Source organism: Erpetoichthys calabaricus, chromosome 3 (genome assembly GCF_900747795.2).
Source record: "Erpetoichthys calabaricus chromosome 3, fErpCal1.3, whole genome shotgun sequence".
NCBI classification, from domain to species: domain Eukaryota; kingdom Metazoa; phylum Chordata; class Cladistia; order Polypteriformes; family Polypteridae; genus Erpetoichthys; species Erpetoichthys calabaricus.
Window position 1 is genome coordinate 2603942 of NC_041396.2, and position 12117 is coordinate 2616058.

At 42.7% G+C, this 12117-nt stretch overlaps 1 protein-coding gene across 3 annotated transcripts in view; it reads left to right on the top strand.

The window, feature by feature from the left end:
• The window catches only part of ptk2ba (protein tyrosine kinase 2 beta, a), a 386610-nt gene that overhangs the window by 216265 nt on the left and 158228 nt on the right, over positions 1-12117 (top strand). The window lies entirely within an intron of this gene.

A 12117-nucleotide genomic window follows, 5' to 3' on the forward strand; every position in this document is an offset into this window, starting at 1 on the left:
GTGCTGTACGATGGCTGACCCTGTGCTCTGACCCCAAGGGATATGCAAAAATGAACAAATTCCTAATACATGAAACCGTTTAAGGTAAAATAATAAAGAACCTCTTCTAGCAGCAACCCCGGCTTTTCCTAGATGAGCTACCATCCAAGTACTGGCCAGACCTGAACATGCTTAGCTTCAGTGGTAACGTATTCTGAAATAAGAAAGAAATTTGGGTTTTTGTAGGTGCTACAACAATGAAACTATTCCTGTTTCACTCGTATGTAACCAGATCTTCTCAAGCACGGCTTTTACAAAGCATCAGTAAAGTGTTTATTCATCTCTGCAAGTTTTATAAGTGTTATGAAGACCAAAAGGAGCCTTTATGAAGGTCTTGTTTCAGAAGAGTAAACGAGTAATACTGTAGATGCATTTTTGTAGTACGTAAATTAAATTGTTACAAAAAGTTGATATCACACACAAGAAAGAAAAAGGAAGTAATTGTCTATGATGTTCCCTTTATGATTAAGTGTCTATTTCACATTTCTTGGCGTTTCAGTATGTTAACACATGTATTAAAACTGTATGCGCATTCAGAAGACATTCCACATTTCTGGCCATCTAACTTCAATCTGAGATCATTCTGTTGTCACACAGAGATAGCTGAACATTAAGGGCATTCCGTTAACTTGGCATAGACTGGTGCAATGAGGACACACAACACTGAGATTGGTGCTCACAATAAACAACAAAAGTTCCTTGCATACCCGACAAATTAATTCTCTTGTCTACTATTAAGATTTATTTTTATGTATTTTTTTCGTGCTCTAAACCCCTCTACTAGCTGGTTCATATGTTTGAAATGGCCCACTACTAATCTAAGTTGAATGATTTGCTTGTTTAACTGCTAAACTCACGCTCACTGTTTTTGGTATTCTCCTCCTAACGGCTGTAATATTGGACGGGTGTACACCGATTACGGCCGTAAGTGCAAATGAAAGATGAGGAAATGGATATGTAACTTGTAATCTTATGTCCTTCTATGTCGCCATCAACCGAAAGAACAATATTTGCAGAGTCCCGAAATAAATAAGTGCTAGATCAGTGTTTCCCAAACTCGATCCTAGGGACCCACTATGGCTGCAGGTTTTTGTTCCAACCAGATTCACATTCGATGATAATAATCGATAACAACTGATCTCATGTAATTAGCTGCTCTTTTTTACTCTTCTCGCTATTCTGCATTCAGAAACACACAACAGTATGGTTTTTACGTTTATAAGAAATTTTGAAATATTTCTATTTTTTTTTCTAAAGCTTTAAATGCTTAACTCTCTTTTGTTGTTTTCCTATTATTTTCCCCTTTTCCTGTGTAGTTTGCTCCCTTCATTTAACCCTAATGGTGACCATTAACAACCAGCACAGCAGACACCCGGGATACCAAACTTAGTTTGTAATTTCTGCATTGACTCCAAAACACAGAAACTGGGAAATAACGACTCACTTCATTAGGCTAAGAGTCCAATGAAAAATGGAAGTTGGTTGGAACAAAAACTTGTAGCCACATGGGGTCCCCAGGGCCGAGTTTGGGAACCACTGTGCTCGATGGCACATATAAGTAAAACAGAACACAAAAAGCAGGACTAAATAAGGCAAAACTGAGAGTGCTTGAATGCTCTGTAGTGAGGTGGGTGTCTGGGCAGGAGCTCCTTTCTGCGGTCTGCTCTCTCTGGAAAGAAATGATCCCTGCCAGGAGTGCCTCGACTTCATAGTGGCTGCACCAACTAAAATCAAAACTGAATCTATTATTAAAAAAACATTTTCGTAAACTGAAATAAAATAATTAACAAAACTGAAATGAAAAACTAAACGAAACTATTAAAGTAGATGGAAAGGCTAACTGAAATAAAATAATAATTTACTAAAAATATTTTTAGTTTTCATTTTTGAATGAATATTCTTGCTGTTAGTCTTTAACCCTTGTTACTTTTAATTTTAAAACAGAAAGTAAATCCTTTTTGAAAATAAAATGACACTGATTGTAGTACAACAGTAGCCAGTTGTACTAGGTCATCATACAAGATCAGCATATTGTTACTGACCAATCACTTTTGCTTTAAAAAAGTTGTTTAACAACGAAGCAATACAAACCTTGTAAAATTCCTGAGTTGGTAATGTCTCTACTGAGCTACAGATAGGTAGGTAAAGAGAATCTGCTAACTGATGAAAAGCCAAACATACTTATGTGTTTTTGTATTTATTCTATATTTATTAATTTATAATAATTCATTACATTTATATAGCGCTTTTCTCAGTACTCAAAGCGCTATCCACACAGGGAGGAACCAGGAAGCGAACCCACAATCTTCCACAGTCTCCTTACTGCAAAGCAGCAGCACTACCACTGCGCCCCCTCTTTTTAGTTTATATTCAAAGCTCAAAATACCTGACATTGTGAAAATAAACCAGTAGCAGAATTATGTTTTAAAAAATGTATCCCCCTTTATTCAATTTTTCTCTCTTTCTCAAAATAGATAGTTAAAATATCATATTCCTTTGTTCCTAACATCAACCATATCATACATATTGCATACCAGGGATTTTTTGGCCTTGCATCCAAACCTGCTGTGTTAGGCACCTGGTTTCCTGCACTCCTGCTCTGGATCAACAAGTTTAGATAATGTACTATATATATATGGTTCTTAATCGCAAATGCTGTCTCTGTAGTTTTGTGCCCATCCATACACCTATTTCCTACTTTTGCTCTGCTCATTAAGGGCTTAATGTTCTTATGCATGGGATGTTCAAGTCTCACGGCCCCAAACCTTGACACTAAGTATGTGTTTTTCTTTGTTTCCCTTAATTCAGCTAGATGGGGTCTGCACACTCATTCAAGCCTAAGAACCTTGTTTTTCTTAAGCCCCCATGATTTTCATGATCAAACCTGTCAGAACACAATAGAATCTATTTTCAGAATTTTTATATTTTTTCAGGCCTGCAGGTGGCAAAATTCTGTCTGTAAATTGTATGTGCCTGAGGTGCAATCAGATATGAATATGGCTGGTAGAAAATAACAAAGCCCAGTATAGGAGATTTGTGAATACAATATTGAAGGCATTCATTATAAGCACATTGTCTTGGAGCAGGATATGTTGTGTGCTGTAGACATTTAGAGTAAAAAACCCTTAAACCTTCAAATTCACCTAAATTTCACTACAAATTGGCCCATTCTGGGCAATAAAAAGAAAAAGTGACAACAGTCAGCGCACAATTGTTCAGCACAAATGATATAGAAAATATTTTTAAAAATATAAAATTGTTCATATTCAGTATCTGGTTTTGATTATGCTTGTTTTTATCAGACAAAAACAAAACCAGATAGTAAACCATGTAGTGTAGTAAGCTTCCACTAACATTAAACTTGTATTACATCCAAATCCATTAAGTGTATAGTTCTATCTGATTGTGACACAAAACTAAACTCCATAGTAGGTCCATGTCATAATTACTAAAACTAAAACTGAAACTAATAGATATAAAAATAAGATTGAAATGTCTTTGTAAAATAAAAACTATAATTAAAACTAAAAATACACGATAGATGAAAGCTAAAACTAAACTGAATTTCCATGTATGGTCAGAAAAAATATAGAAATAAAAACTAAAATAACAAGGCAAAACTATAATAACCTTTGGCTGCACCAGAAGGGGTGAAGTCAGTCGCCCCATTGGGCAGTTTCTCAAAGTTGTGGTAGACAGACAGGATGATACCGTCAGCGACAGCACCCCTTTGTGTCCCGGAGTGGCATTGATGAAGGCAGCGATGAGCCCGAAAGGTGAGCCTCAAGTATGCACACGTGACAATGTATACATATAACATGTATGCTCAGAGGCTTGTATACATATTTCTATGCTTACATAATTCCTTATTGAATAAATAACATATTTAGGCAAAAAATATTTCCTCATACACAATATTTTGAGTGAAAGGTTTTTCCTCACTCTTCTGAAGCAGGGACTTTAACTTTTGTTCTCAAGGTTACTCTAAACCACGGGTGTCGTACTGTGGTCCTGGAGGGTCGCAGTGGCTGATTCTTAATTAGTGACCAGTAATTGCTGCTAATTGACTTCTTTTGCCTTAATTTTAATTAACTTGACTCAGGCCCCTTTGTTGTTTCTTTTGCCTTAATTAGCAGCCAAACAATAATGAGACAGAGTACAAGACGCCACATGACCAACTCACCTGTGCCCATCACACAATATCGGAAAATAAAGAAAGGTGAAGGTCTCATTAAGGTTGGGCTCACTGGTCACCAAACATTTTAATGGTGTTCTTAGGAAAAACAGAAAATCAACAGTTTTGGAAATGTCTGCTGTGGCAGAATGAGAGCAGCAATAAGCCATGGAATTGAATAACAAGTTTAATTAACAGCAAGAATCGGCCTCTCATTAAGAAAGTGATTGGAGTGAATTGGTTGGAGATTGAAGCCCCAATTTAGCTTGTCATCTGTTGGCTTGTTTCACGTCTCATTTCTGTTTGGTTGTCATTTAATGAAGAAAACAATCAATTCAGAGGACTGAATCCTTAACAACAGGGCTGTTAAAATGAAGGGAAAAGGAGTTAATTAGCAGTGAAAACTGGTCACTGATTAGGAAAAGGGTTAAAATGAAAACACTGCGGGCCTGGAGTTCGACACCCCTGCTCTAGATGAAGTTAAATGTTTGCTCATGACACCAAAAACATCTAAAGATGGAGATGGAACAAATGGCACTCATGTTTGCACATCCAAAATGTTGTAGTAAAATGAATGCAGTAATGTGGTTATAAACATCAGCACAAAAGTCTGTGAATATGTGAAGTGTGTGACACGCTTGTACTGCAAAGCCCAAGTTTTGTTACTATAAGCTCATGTTCTGAGTCATATGGAAAAATACATTTGAGCACCTTTCAGGAAAGAGTGAAACAAAGCAGTGAATGAATATCTATATAACAGTGACATTCTCAAGGGCACAAAAATGATTGAACCCCTGGAAATCTATACAACGTCTATACAAATGTTCCGTTATAACAAAGCCCTTTTGACAGTCTGACAGGAGATGGCACATTTGCATAATTATATTCACAAAATTAAAAAAAAAAACAAAACATTAAAAGCTCTTTGTGTGTCTTTCTTACAGAACTGTGACTCATGCTTGTTGGTATTTCAGGAAGCTTTTTGTGTGTTCAGCCCACACTTTCAGTGTGGTTTAAAAGCCTTCTGATAATTATTATTTTGAGAAGATAGTTGTCTTTAAAAATCCTGCCATCTGATATGATAGAATAAATGCCAGAAAATAAATGTATAGAGGGAACCTGCAGTTAGCGCTGACATATGAAACATTCTGACATCCGTTCCTTTTCCAAACCCACTTTAATCCGAGTCTGGCAGTAATGGGCGCGAGGATCCTGCGTGCCACTCCATCATGGCAAAAAAAACAACCCACGTCTAGCTACTCAAAAAGCCTTTCTTAAAACTGTGGGAGGAAACAGGGGTCCCTGGAGGAAACGCACAAGAAAAGTATAAAGGAGGCCTAAACTCTCCACAGAAGGCAGAGACGGCCGAGAGAATAAAGATGAACATGAAGGATTCAGAGGTGATTTTCTTGGTTAGTTTACCATACAGTCATGCCCTCCATAATGTTTGGGACAAACACACATTTGTGCTTGATTTCTTCCTCTACTCTACAATTTGAAATTATAATTCAAACAACTCAAACGTAACTAAAGTGCACCTTGCAGGTTTTCACCTAAGGGGATTTTGCAGACATTTTGGTCATATAACACTTTCTCCAAGTAGTATCCCCTCATTTCAGGGCACCATAATGTTTGAGACAGTTGGTGTCACAGGTGTTTGATCATTTTCAGCTTGCTTCTTCCCTTTGGAGTCTATAGCTGCCATTGTTCAACAAGCTCAACCTTTATAATGCACTGGTGAGGCCTCATCTTGAGTCCTGTGTGCAGTTTTGGTCTCCATGCTACAAAAAGGACATAGCAGCACTAGAGAAGGTTCAGAGAAGAGCAACTAGGCTGATTACGGGGCTAAAGGGGATGAGTTATGAGGAAAGATTAAAAGAGCTGAGCCTTTACAGTTTAAGAAAAAGAAGATTAAGAGGTGACATGATTGAAGTGGGGTGGCACAGTGGTAGCGCTGCTGCCTCGCAGTTTGGAGACCTGGGGACCCGGGTTCGCTTCCCGGGTCCTCCCTGCGTGGAGTTTGCATGTTCTCCCCGTGTCTGCGTGGGTTTCCTCCGGGCGCTCCAGTTTCCTCCCACAGTCCAAAGACATGCTGGTTAGGTGGATTGGCGATTCTAAATTGTCCCTAGTGTGTGCTTGGTGTGTGGGTGTGTTTGTGTGTGTCCTGCGGTGGGCTGGCACCCTGCCCGGGATTGGTTCCTGCCTTGTGCCCTGTGTTGGCTGGGATTGGCTCCAGCAGACCCCCGTGACCCTGTGTTCGGATTCAGCGGGTTGGAAAATGGATGGATGGATGGATGATTGAAGTGGGGTGGCACGGTGGCACAGTGGTAGCGCTGCTGCCTCGCAGTTAGGAGACCCGGGTTCTTCCTGCGTGGAGTTTGCTTGTTCTCCCCGTGTCTGCGTGGGTTTCCTCCGGGCGCTCCAGTTTCCTCCCACAGTCCAAAGACATGCAGGTTAGGTGGATTGGCGATTCTAAATTGGCCCTAGTGTGTGCTTGGTGTGTTTGTGTGTGTCCTGTGGTGGGTTGGCACCCTTCCCGGGATTGGTTCCTGCCTTATGCCCTGTGTTGGATGGGATTGGCTCCAGCAGACCCCCGTGACCCTGTGTTCGGATTCAGCGGGTTGGAAAATGGATGGATGGATGGATGATTGAAGTGTTTAAAATTATGAAGGGAATTAGTCCAGTGGATCGAGACTGTTATTTTAAAATGAGTTCATGAAGAACACAGGGACACAGTTTGAAACTTGTTAAGGGTAAATTTCGCACAAACATTAGGACGTTTTTCTTTAAACAAAGAACAATAGACACTTGGAATAAGCGACCAAGTAGTGTAGTAGACAGTAAGACGCTGGGGACTTTCAAAACTCGACTTGATGTTTTTTTGGAAGAAATAAGTAGATAGGACTAGCGAGCTTTGTTAGGCTGAATGGCCTGTTCTCGTCTAGAGTGTTCTAATGAGGACAAGTACACCAGGATAAAACCATTGGAGACATCAGTAAAACCTTTGGATGACCTCAATGAACTGTCTGGAATATCCATGTTACTAACCGAAGGTTGTAAACCAGATATGGACACAGGGCGCTGGGCACAGGGCGCATCGAGGCACACGCACACTGCCGCACTGCAACGAGCCCGCCCATAGCTAACGACACAGCCAGAGACGATAACGTTGTAAACCGGATGTCATGAATCGCCTACCAGTGTGATACGACACAACCACAGACAACACAGATTAGATGTACCGGACTCAGCCGTTTGCTTAGGCTGTACAAATCCGAGCCCATAGCTAACGACACAGCCACAGAGAAAACAAAAACGAAACGATTCAGCACAGATTTGAATCACATTACAGTATTACAGTACGGAATCCCCAGACGTCCAGACTTTGAAGCGCACGCGCACTGCCGCCTACAACGCACTTCTGAAACACCACAGGCAGAGGACTCACGGCTCAAAGACGAAACAGCTCAACCAACGAAAATACAAATCCGAGCCCATAGCTAACGACACAGCCACGGAGAAAAGCAAAACGAAACGATTCAGCGCATATTTGAATCACATTACACTATTACAGTACGGAATCCCCAGACGTCCAGACTACACAGCATATTAACGACACCAGATGGAAGAAAACAATAAACGAACGCTCTGTATTAAAAGTAAGTGTGATTATATTTCCTAACAGTAAACGACTTATAGCTAACGGAGTCACAGCTCCGAAAAGAAACACCTCAACTAACGGAAATACAAAAACGACCCCGTATGGATAGAATGAATTACTGAAGGTGCACACACAAAGACACCGCTTTAGTACAAATATGTTTATTTAATTAAATGACAACTTTACCATGGCTACGAGCTGTAAACTAAACCTGAGGTAAAGCATGCACGCCAGGTTGTATAGCCGCCCGAACGCGACCGCCCACACCACCGCATATACCACGTTCGTTTAGTGATGTAGCCCTCCATGCCCAGATCCGCCAACATGGCCACTTCAGCACGCAAATCCGCCGCCGTCAGCAAACGACTTCTTGCTGACGACACGGCCATGGAGACACAAAAACGAAACTGCATGGCTAAAAACAATAAACGAACGCTCCGTATTAAACGCAAGTGCAATGCTCTAATCCACTGTGCCAGTAATGTTGATCACATAGCGGTCATTCAGTTTGCCGCCCGCCCCAGAGTCCAGAGTCAACCGCAGCGGTGTCCCGCCCAAACAACACAACCTGTGAGCTACACTTGCTCTAATCCACTGTGACAGTAATATACATCACATGACAGTCACAGACTCTAACCCAGTGGCTTCCCAGACTCAGTGGCTGGCACACGAACACCACAACCTGTAAACTGAACTTGCTGTGCTCCACTCTGCCAGCAGTCGGTGTCAGCAAAGGCAACAGAATCACGTCTCCACAAAACGAGACCGCTTTACTACAGATATGCTTATGTAATTACATGACATTTCCCCAGACGCACCCACCCTCCTTGATATGTCATCCATCCAGATATCAGACGGAACAGAAACTGATTGCCATTCTTGGATTTCCGATTCGCTGGCGAATCGCGGGCTTACTGGTCATGAAGAAGAAAGAATGCACTGCACAGGTGAGCTCAGTAATCACAAAGGGACTGGTGGGACAAGGAAGACCTCCACTGCTAATGACAGAAGAATCCTCACTATGGTAAAGAAAAATGCCTGTCAGACAGATCAGAAACCGTCTTCAGGGGGCCGATGTGTGTGTGTGTCAGAGATGACTCTCAGCAGAAGACTTCATGAACAGAAATACCAAGGCCAAGGCCACACGACTAGATGCAAACCACTAGTTAGCCACAAAAACAAGATGGCCAGATTACAGCTTGTGAAAACTTAAAAGAGCCTGCAGAATTCTGAGAAAAGGTCTTGTGGATAGACGAAACAAAGATGAACCTCATCAGAGTGATGGCAAGAGCAAAGTGTGGAGATGAGAAGGAACTTCCCAAGATCCAAAGCAGACCACCTCATCAGTTAAACATGGTTGTGCTGGGAGTGTTATGACTTGGGCATGTATGGCTGTCACAGGTCCTGGCACACTTCTGTTCATTAGAACTGCTGATGGCAGTGGCAAAATGAATTCTGAGATATCTGATCAGCTCAAGTTCCAGTCAATGCCTCTAAGCCCAGCTTCATCCTACCCAAATATACAGCTGAGGCAACAGAGGAGTTTCTCAAAGTTAATAAAAGGAAAATTCTTGAATGGCCAAGTCAGTCACCGGATTTCAGTCCAATGGAGCAGGCCTTCCATATGCTGAAGAGAAAACTGAAGGGGACAAGCCCTCCTGAAAACAAGCAGGAGACTAAGATGGCTGCATGAGAGGCTTGGCAGAGCATCACCAGAGAAGATCCTCAGCACCTGCTGATGTCTATGAATGGCAGACTTCAAGAAGTTGTTGTATGTGAGGGATATGCGACAAAGTCCTAAATATGACAACGGCTTTAATAGACCTGCCATTGGTATGTGCTAAATATTATGGGGCCCTAAAATGGAGGGGCCGTGTAGAAAATGTGTGGTGAGACCAAAATGTACCCAAATACCCTTCAAGTGCAAAGTCTGTACTTTTATCACATCTGAATTGTTTGATTTGTAATTTGAAATTGTGGAGCAGTGGGGTCAAATCAAGAGAAAAAGGTGCCTTTGTCCCACACATTATGGAGAGCCCTATAAACAGACCAAAAATTCAATGTTGAGATTTTGGTGAATCTCAACATTTTAGACCTCCCTAATTTTCTTGTATACCAAGTACAGGGAAAGTATTGGAATCCTTTAAAACTTCCACTTTGAGATTTTGATGAATCTCAACATTGTAGACCTCCCTGTCTCTGAAAATACTATTTTTGAAATTATGACTGTATGTGTGTTGTCACAGGAGGCTGGGGGACAGACCCAGCCGGGACACCTGGAAGGACTGGGAGGTGGGATATACGTCCTCCGGGCCACAAGGGGGCAACCGCCCTGGATCTTGAGGGGACCACGGGAGAAGAGCAAGGAGGCTCAAGCCCACCACCAGGGGGCACCCCGAGCCTCAGAGAGCCCGGGAACTATTCACTTCCGCCACACCCGGGAAGATGGAGGAAGATCCTTCCAGGGACGACCGGAGTGTTTCCGGGTGCAAGAGCAGCACTTCCGCCACACCAGGAAGTGCAGCCGGAAGGATGTCATCAGGCACCTGGAGCACATCCGGGTGGAAATAAAAGGGGCCGCCTTCCTACAGTCTGGGAGCTAGAGTCGGGAGTGGGAGCAGGACGAAGCTCCTGTGGAGAGAGGAAAGGCGGCCCACGGACAGTGAAAGGCCCAAGGAAGGGTGTTGTGGTGCGTGAAGCACTGTGAGTGTGCGGGACTGGTGTTTGGGGACACTTGTAGTAATAAAGCGTGTGTTTTTATGAAGAGCTGGTGTCCGTGTGGTTGTGTCTGGGCTGAACCCCTCACAGTGTGTAGACTGTGTAGTGTGCTTTCACTTAGGTCAACCAAATTTTGCATACAAGTATTAGATAGATAGATAGATAGATAGATAGATACTTTAGGTACTGTGGTGCCCGGCGGGCATCCATGCCCGGCCGGGACGCCTAGGAGGAGTGGAGGAGGGCTTGTGCCTCCTCCAGGACACGAGGGGGCGTCCTCCCTGGTGGCTTTGGGGACCGCGGGTACGGAGCTTGGAAGCTCAGCCTTGTAGGGGCCCGTGGTCACCGCCAGGGGGCGCCCCAATGCCTTGGGACTGTTGGCCCTCAGTACTTCCGCCACACCGGGAAGTGCTGGGGGGAAGAAACTTGAAAGCACCTGGTGGACTTCCGGCAACACCATGGGAGCTTCCGCCACACAGGGGTGTGGCCACGGAGGCCCTAATGAGGCACCTGGAGCCCATCCGGGGCATATAAAAGGGGCCGCCTCCCTCCAGTCAGAGCGAGAGTCGGGAGGAAGAAGACAAAGTGTGTTGGAGAGGAGTGGAGGCGGACCAGGAAGAGAAAGGCATTGTGTTGTGGCCAGGACTTTAAAAGGGGTGATTGGTGCTTTGTGCACTGGGTTTGTGCAATTAAACTGTAAATATAATGTATAATAAACGTGTGTTGGGTGACATGTACGTGTCTGCCTGTCTGTGTCCGAGCCAGTCTCCACAGTACAAAATGTAGATTTCTATCAGCTATTGAAATATTTCCGCTAACCGGGTCTGGTACTTTTTTATTCATGCAGCTGCAGGGTTTGATTTATTCAATCAATTCAATATATTACTAATTTGATTTGATTTGTTGTTGATGGTTCTTTAATATCCATAATATAAAAATATAATCCTTGTCTTGTGGTTTACTCCTCAAATATCCATCCCCATATCTGAGTATACGAGAAAGTCGAGATGGGGAGACCACTTCTGATTTTTTAACATATGTTAAAATATACAGATTTGATCTTTATTTAAACAGTATCTATAGAGAGAATAGAGAAACTTTATTAATGCCAGAGGCATACAGCAGCAGAAACATAAAAATAAGCACACAGACTCATAGGATAAATAATACAGCAAATCAATCGATAAATTAAACAAATTAATGAATTTTGTGCAGACATTTCAAAGTAAACTTGGAGAGTCTGGTGTGTCGTGAGGCAGCACTGAACTGCTAGAAGTGGGCAGAAAAGACCCCCAGAGGCGCTTCTTAGCACACCTTTGTGGAATAAGCCTGTGGCCTAAAAGTTCTCCAAGAGAGTGCCTCCTGCAGAGGATGGAAGGGATTTTGCCATCACCCTCTTTTCCACATCAGCTTCCATTGTGTCCAGGGTCCATCCTGTGATGGAGCAGGCTTTACTGATACGTTTGTTCAGACATTGGCATTGAACTTCTTTTGAGTCCAGGTTGCATCCCCAGGAGACCACAGC